Source organism: Lynx canadensis, chromosome D4 (assembly GCF_007474595.2).
Source record: "Lynx canadensis isolate LIC74 chromosome D4, mLynCan4.pri.v2, whole genome shotgun sequence".
In the NCBI taxonomy this organism is placed as follows: domain Eukaryota; kingdom Metazoa; phylum Chordata; class Mammalia; order Carnivora; family Felidae; genus Lynx; species Lynx canadensis.
Window position 1 is genome coordinate 14057866 of NC_044315.2, and position 6649 is coordinate 14064514.

The 6649-nt window shown below is 41.1% G+C and overlaps 1 pseudogene; it reads left to right on the forward strand.

Moving 5' to 3' along the window:
• Positions 1-4812: 4812 nt before the first annotated feature.
• On the forward strand, positions 4813-4926 carry LOC115500212 (annotated as a pseudogene).
• The last annotated feature ends 1723 nt before the right edge of the window (positions 4927-6649 follow it).

Consider the following 6649-nt stretch of genomic DNA (forward strand, 5'->3'; position numbering starts at 1 on the left):
CCTGAGCCGAAGTCCGATCTCAACTGACTGAGCTACCCAGGCACCCCCAAAATACTCAATTTTATTCTTTCTCACTATAATCACAAGGGTCATTAAGTGATCATTGGCAATCCTTTTCTGAAAACTATGCAATCTATCAGAACAGACATCTTTTCTTTCTTTCTTTCTTTTCTTTCTTTTCTTCTCTTTCTTTCCTTCCTCTCTCTCTCTCTCTCTCCTCTCTCTCTCTTACTTTTTTACCAGTAGCAATTTATGTAATGTTAGCATTATTCCTATCTAAGGGGCCAGATATAGTAAAGTCATGGAAAAACCCAAATGGGACCTTTGGTGCCAAATGCTGAGAGTGTTGGGATCCATCTGGGACTTTTCCAGAGCTCATGAGCAAGAGCTGAATATCACAAGACGCCAGACAGCAGGAAAGGCACCAGCTGAGACGGAGAGATACTTTGGAACTAGGAGAGAGGCTGCATTTGCTTAGCACTTTCTTGTAATCTTTCCTGATAACTTCTGCTTATTGGCATGTGGATTACTAAGGTGATGAGGTGATGGGATGGAATTGTGCAACGATGTCCTAATAGTTCTCTTTTCGTTTTCTTTTTCCTCTTTCTTTCTTTCTCCTTTTCCTTCCTTTCTTTCTTTCTAATTAATTTCTTTATTTTTTCTTCAGAGCCTCCTGCCTGGGCAGAGAGGAGAGACACAGAATCCAAAGCAGGCTCCAGGCTCTGAGCTGTCAGCACAGAGCCCGACACGGGGCTCAAACCCCCGAACTGTGAGATCATGACCTAAGCTGAAATCGAACACTTAACAGACTGAGCCACCCAGGCACCCCGGTTCTTTTTTGTTGTTGTTACATGTTTATTTATTTTGAGAGAGAGAGTACATGAGCAAGCGCACGAGCAGGGGAGGGGCAGAGAGAGACGGAGAGAGAATCCCAGGCAGGCTCCGTGCTATCAGCACAGAGCTCCATGTGGGGAGCTCTCACACTCATAAAGTGTGAGATCACGACCTGAGCGGAAATCAAGAGTCTGATGTGTGACTGACTGAGCCACTCAGGCGCCCCAGTCCTGATATATTTAAACTTTAGTAAAGTTGCCTCCTTCGAGGTAAAGCTGTAACATACACACCTAACTGCCAAGACACCAGGAAGCAGAGTGAACTTAGACCGACTTATCTTTCCTACATTTCCTTGTGACCCAGCAAGGCACTGCTGGGGCCCAGCAGTAGGAGAGTTTGGCCAGGCATGGGGAGGGTTGGTAGCAGTAAGAGTTTGCTTATTAAAGGATCTGGTTTTTACTGCGATGAGAATTTCACAATGTATACAAATATCAAATCATTGTGTTGCACACCTGAGACTAATATAATGTTGTTTGTCAGTTATACCAGCATGATAATAATAATAAAGACCTTCCCCCAAAAGGATCTAGAACATTTTGCCCTAAGGTTGTAAGAAAAAGCTGGAGATTTGGAGTCACAAAGATTTGGAGTTCAAAGCTTGCCTCCACTGCTTAATAGCTCTGTGTCCTTGGAGATGTTCATTCAACACCGGAACCTGATAAAACAGGAAAATAACAACTGTTTTCACTACCTAAGGATTGTTATAAGAATCAAATGGAGGGGTGCCTGGCTGGCTCAGTCTGTGGAACACGCAATTCTTGATCTCAAGGTTGTAAGTTCAAGCCTCACATTGGATGTAGAGATTACTTAAGCATTTAAAAATCTAAGAATCAAATGGATTAACAAATGTGCAAACATGTTAGAACATGTCACACATCATAACATTATTAAGGCACTACCTAAATGAATGCCTTGGAGTGAGGCTTCGTGCAACCTTTTCAGAGAAAGATGCTTCCTGCCTGCTTCCCAGAAGGAGCTGAAGGAACTGAATTAGAAGGTGACGCACTCCAACAATGCAGCAATTTAATGAGCACCCCAAATAAAAACTCTAGAAAAGGGGGCACCTGGCTGGCTCATTCAGTAAAGCACCATGACTCTTGATCTTGGGGTCATGAATTGCAGCCCTATGTTGGGTGTGGAGTTTACTTCAAAACAAAACAAAACATGGGGCTCCTGGGTGGTTCAGTCGGTTAAGTGTCGACTTTGGCTCAGGTCATCATCTCACAGTTTGTGAGTTCGAGCCCCGCATCGGGCTCTGTGCTGACAGCTCAGAGCCTGGAGCCTGCTTCAGATTCTGTGTCTCCCTTTCTAACGGTCCCTCCCTCTTTCTCTCTCTCAAAAATAAATAAACATTAAAAAAAAAAAAAAAAAAAAACTAAAATAGAGATTGGAAGTGGTACAGGTCCCTTTAGACTTTACCTAAATAGAAAGAACCAACCTGTAAAATTTAGTGACACTTCAAATTTTTCTGAAAAATGCAGTTAGCAAGTATGGGTAAGGTTGTTAAATATTTTTGGGGGGTGGCTGGCCAGCTCAGTCGGTGGAGCATGTAACTCTTGATCTCGTGGTCGTGAGTTCAAGCCCCACATTGGGTGTAGAGATTACTTAAAAATAAAAAATCTTTTTTTTTTTTTTAATTTTTTTTTTCAACATTTTTATTTATTTTTGGGACAGAGAGAGACAGAGCATGAACAGGGGAGGGGCAGAGAGAGAGGGAGACACAGAATCGGAAACAGGCTCCAGGCTCCGAGCCATCAGCCCAGAGCCTGACGCGGGGCTCGAACTCACGGACCGCGAGATCGTGACCTGGCTGAAGTCGGACGCTTAACCGACTGCGCCACCCAGGCGCCCCTTAAAAATAAAAAATCTTAAAAAAATTTTTTTCACATTGATTTTTCAACCTATTAAAAGGTTTGACAGGCCATGCCTCAGTTTCCTCGCAGTAAGTATTATGAGTTGTTACCAGGCAAAGGTCAAGGCTTCTGTCTTTGGAGTTACAATTTTTAATAATGTGCCTCTAGCTTTGAGATTTTTTAAACAAGGAAATTAAGACAGAGAGCTTTTTATTTTTATTATATGATTAATTTTTGTCTCTGAGTATTTTTTCTGTCATGTGAGATACATAAGCATTAAGGGCTTAAATTTGCCTGTGCACATTAATAACAGCAGAGCAAAACAAATTTCAACATACGTGAAGTTGCCTCAGATAATTTTTTTAAACGTATGCTTCCATTTTCTATCTGTTCTATCTTCAAAAATGCCACATCCTTTGTGAGGAATGTGAACAAAATATAAAGGTATATTTCCATCTCTCCAGGATATATTTCACTTCATTAAAACCTAATATATAGATTTATGTAGACTATTCTAAAATTATTAGAGTGCCTATATTAAGATATAAATCAGTTTTTTTTGTTGTTTTTATTGAAAAGAAAACTTTTTTTTCTCCATAATATGCCGTATTTTACAAGATTTGCAACAACATTTTCAAAAGAATTTTCCTCTCGGTATGAATAGTCTTTTTTCTTCTTAATTATGCAATAAACGGAACTATGCAAAAGAAGCCATTGGTTTAAAAATACATGGCAATATAAAAGACTTTTGTTTTCCCTTGCTTTGAGGAAATTCAATATAGTAGTTTAGCAAGGTTGGCAGGGGTGATCCTAAAGAGAAAAGGAGGCCCCTTTGCCCCACTTTCAAGTGTTTGAAACTGAACTTGTATTCTAGGCCATTTACTACGTGGGGTGCTTAGGTCCTTGAATTAGAATATTTTGTGTAAAGAGAGACCCCCCCCCTTAAAAATTTTTGAAAAATATTTATTTATTTTTGAGAGAGACAGAGCGTGGTGGGGGGTGGGCAGAGAGAGAGGGACACGCAGAATCCAAAGCAGGCTCCAGGCTCTGTGCTGTCAGCACAGAGCCTGAGGCAGGACTTAAACTCACGAAGTGGCCACCCCCCTTTTAAAGCAGGTGTTTCTTAATATATAGGGAAATAAAAATAAGGTGGTAGCAATTCCTACCACACTGTGATGTCAGTCTGCCCGTGCCAGATTCTTCATATCCCCAGTGATTGGCTGTGGGATAATCTCAGGCCTCTGTTGGCAATGACAGCATGAAAGAAAAATACAAAGTGAGTATGGTTATTTTGATGCACCCTGTTAATGAATGACAACCAGATTACCTCTCTAGATCTGGTTCACTGTCAAATGACTCATCATCTTGGGCTATTCTGCTGACACATTGTATCAGCACAAAGGAGCTTGAAAATCATCATGATTAAGAATAGAGTATAGCAGTTTAATTTTTAAAAATAGAAAGAGATATCTTTTTTCTTTTTTTTTTTTTTGTATACACGTGAGTTTGGGTCATTGTGGTGAGGAATCGAAGCAGAGAAATGTTCACCTTAAGCCCGGAAGGCTGACCCATAGCTTGCATAGTTCCCATAAGGATCAGATGCATCCGGGTTGCTACATTCTTAAGGGGTCTCGTGACTGCCTGTATATCTCACCAATACTTAATATAGACCTGAATGAGAAACACCACAAAAATCTTGTGGAAGTGGTTTTACAAGTAGAACTTCAAAGAAGACTTTTATGGTCGGATACTCCCTGCACATCCCCTCCCACTTGAGTACTAAGTGTATAACTACCAGCTTCATACAACAAAAGTTCGGTTCTTTCTGCCCGCGGGTCCTGTCCCCGAGCTCCTTAAATAAACCTAGTAAGATGCGCCATACAGAGTGTCAAGGACTCTCGTGCTCGGGGACCCTGCAACAATTGTGTCCAAAAGTGTAGCATTATCCAAGTTACTGTGTTAGTCACTGGAAGTTCAGAAGCTGGTGTTTGTGTATGTGATCATTCACAACTCTTGCCAAGGGAGAAGGAAATCAACATGGTTGAATATTTAATAATGCACGATAATCGCTTCTCGGCCTTTTGGCTAAGATCAAGTGTAGTATCTGCTCTTATCAGTTTAATAATGCACAATCAACTTTTCTCTCTCGAAAAGTTATCAGGGGTTCCTGCCACTCCAGCATCAGAAGAGTGAGTTGGTCTCCCAGGTGTACTAACGTATCATCATTAGTATACATCATTAGTAAAAAAGCCTAATAGTGGTCAACTATACTCACCCCCCCCCAACAACACAGAAACAAAAACAAAAACCAACAGAGCATCGAATGAGAAATGACCAGAATGAGAAATGACCAGAATGGAGACCTCTCTCTTAAATATATGGAGACATTTAATGTGGATGAATATGTAGAATTTCCCACCCATTGTCCTCAAGTCTCCCAATCGTAGGTGTGGAATACCTTTTTAAAAGCATATTGATGTTGATCCTAAAACTGCTCATACCCTTGTGGGAATGGGAATCCTGCAAACTTACAAACAGAATGTGATGCCTTTGAAAAGAAAATAAAAGCTGGTGGAATAGATCTGTTGTAGGTAATCATTCTCATAATAGGCATACACAAGGCATTTGTGCTGTCTGTGCACAGCAGTGGAAGAAGGAGTCAGTCACAGGTAGAATATATCATCTTTTCAGCATCATCTCTGAACTACATTCGTGTACGATGAAGATGCTACTTTATTTATTCTTTTAATTTTTTTTTAATTTTAGAGAAAGAGAGCATGAGTGGGGCAGGGGCAGAGGGAGAGACAGAATCCCAAGCAGGCTCCACGCTCAGTGCAGAGCCCAATGTGGGGCTCCATCCCATGACCCTGGGATCATGGACTGAGCCAAAGCCAAGGGTCAGACACTTAGCCAACTGAACCACCCAGGCACCCCCGAAGATGTTACTTACTTCAGAACTAAGAGTTAAAACTGTGAACTACTTAACGGTTTAATGCATGTGCACAATAAACTTGTAGGTCCACTATAGAATATGGTAGAAGGAAACTGAAGAAGATTGGAGCAAAGTCCTGCTTGAATGAACAGAATGTTTTTTATAAGAAGTAGATGAATTTCAGCTTTGCGGTATAATAAAACTGGGAATTTAAAAACATTTTTAAATGTTTATTTATTTTTGAGAGAGAGAGACAGAGAGAGACAGAGTGCAAGCAGGAGAGGGGCAGAGAGAGGGAGACACAGAATCCGAAGCCGGCTCCAGGCTCTGAGCTGTCAGCACAGAGCGCGATGCGGGGCCTGAACCCATGAACCCTGAGATCATGACCTGGGCGGAAGTCAGATGCTTAACCAACGGAGCCACCCAGGTGCCCCTTAACATGGCCATTTTTAAAAGCTCAATATCTATATATTAAACATTCCAGGGCGCCTGGGTGGGTCAGCCAGTTAAGCGTCTGACTCTTGATTTCCGCTCAGGTCATGATCTCACGGTTGTGAGTTCCAGCCCCGCACGGGGCTCCTCACTGACAGTGCAGAGCCTCCTTGGGATCCTCTCCCTCTCTCCCTCTCTCCCTCTCTCTGACCCTCTCCTTGCTCTCTCTCTCTTAAAAAATTAATTAAAAAATAAAATAAACATTCCATATTTGGCAAGCATGTATTTTACACTAGGGCTTAGAAGAAGTCATTGGTTCTCATAAGCGATAAGCTGTTTATCATAAACATTTTATTTAAAAACTTCGTTAAAAGTAGTCTATAAAACAGCACAGAAATGAAATACTGCCTGCGTAGAAAATGTCAACAGTCATTTTAAAGGTGGAGATTCTGCATTTCAAGTACCATTCAAGACATGACTCTTGAGGCACAATATACAAGATTTATGTTTTTTAATTATATAAAGATACAACAAGACT